Genomic DNA, 1,498 nt, shown 5'->3' on the forward strand with positions numbered 1-1,498 from the left:
AGGCTTTTAGAATGTTTTCCTATATCATTTTATAAATCTTTATAGCTCTCATAACCCGACACATCTACAAGCTGTTATATAGAGTCACTATGGACTCGGGGTTGATACGGACCTAACACAGCCACGTGCTATTATATTTGTATATATGTTGTATGTGGTATTTTGGGGAACTCATTAAGCTTTGTGCTTACGGTTTTGTGGTTTAAACATTTTCAGGTATTTTCAGTTTTAAAAAGAAGAGTCCGACTTGATCGCACTGCATCCACTGAAGATTTATTTTGCAATGACTATTTATGATTTACTCTGATGTCTTGAGAATATGTCTACTCTAATCGTCTTTTGGGATAATGTATGAATGGTTTTGACTTATTTAAAATGAAAATTTTACTCGATATTTTTGGGATGTTACAAAAATCATCTATCAATAAAATATCCAAGGATGATGTGCACAATCATGCCTTCGACTTTCCCAAATCATCTGATGTACCTGAATCCAGTCGGTAGACTATAGGCTAGGGACAATCCAGTCGGGAGACTGTGGCCCAACATGTATGTTTGTATATGTTCTGTTGTGTGGGAGTGTTTTCGGGGAAAGTCATTAAGTTTTGGCTTACAGGTTGATTTTATGGTTTCAGGTACATCAGATGATCGGGAGCAAGGCGAATGCGTGATTGTACACATCATCATTAGATATTTTATTGATAGATAATTTTGGGATACTATGATTTATGATTATGGCTTTTTGGAAACAATGTTTGTATTATTTATGGATTATCAAATGGGTTTGAAAATGAAAATTTTTACTATTATTTTCGGGATGTTACATGTATTTTTGGTCACAAGGGTAAAATGAGTGTTTTATGTTTTTGGGCAAACTTTGTGACTTCACAAATTAAGACCCGTATTAAGTCAATGAGATATAACTTAGCGGAGTTGTAGGTTATGTTCCCACCTTCCTGTGGATATAAAGATCATCGAAAACGGGTAAGAAATGAAGAAGTTATGCGCGTTAGAAGTTGGGACAAAAATTATCGCAAAGCTGGAATGGAATCAACCAAGGAACTGTTGTCAAGGAGTTACCACGGTGCGGTAGATAGATCACCATGACGCGTCGAGCGATGACGAGGATCTATATGAGACATCGTCGTAAGTAGAGGGCAATGTACTTTGTCCCCTCGGCACGGTATATGGGTGCCATGACGTGGTGGCCAAAGTGGGATGCTAGTGGAGAAAGAGCACCATGACGTGGCAAGCAAGTGGATGCCATTAACCAAGGCCAACAAGACACCACAACACGGTAAATAGATGGCCACGACATTATTATACAACATATGTAAATGTTGTTAAGCTTTCATTTTCGTCATAACGCACCCCCAAAACCCTCCATAACCAAGCTCTGGCGATTTTAAGGTTGGAGAAGGATCAAGAATCTATCAATGGTGCTTGTGGCTTGGATTGAAGGTAGAAAGCTTATGAGGTAATCATCTTACCTATTTTA

At 38.1% G+C, this 1,498-nt stretch overlaps 1 long non-coding RNA gene across 1 annotated transcript; it reads left to right on the plus strand.

The window, feature by feature from the left end:
* Positions 1-355: 355 nt before the first annotated feature.
* Positions 356-809, plus strand: LOC145008273 (uncharacterized). Its single transcript, XR_013663336.1, has 2 exons — positions 356-549; positions 636-809. It is a non-coding gene; the product is annotated as an uncharacterized LOC145008273 (long non-coding RNA).
* Positions 810-1,498: the final 689 nt, after the last annotated feature.

The sequence above is a fragment of the Lactuca saligna genome, chromosome 8 (assembly GCF_052625555.1).
Source record: "Lactuca saligna cultivar CGN05327 chromosome 8, ASM5262555v1, whole genome shotgun sequence".
NCBI lineage: Eukaryota > Viridiplantae > Streptophyta > Magnoliopsida > Asterales > Asteraceae > Lactuca > Lactuca saligna.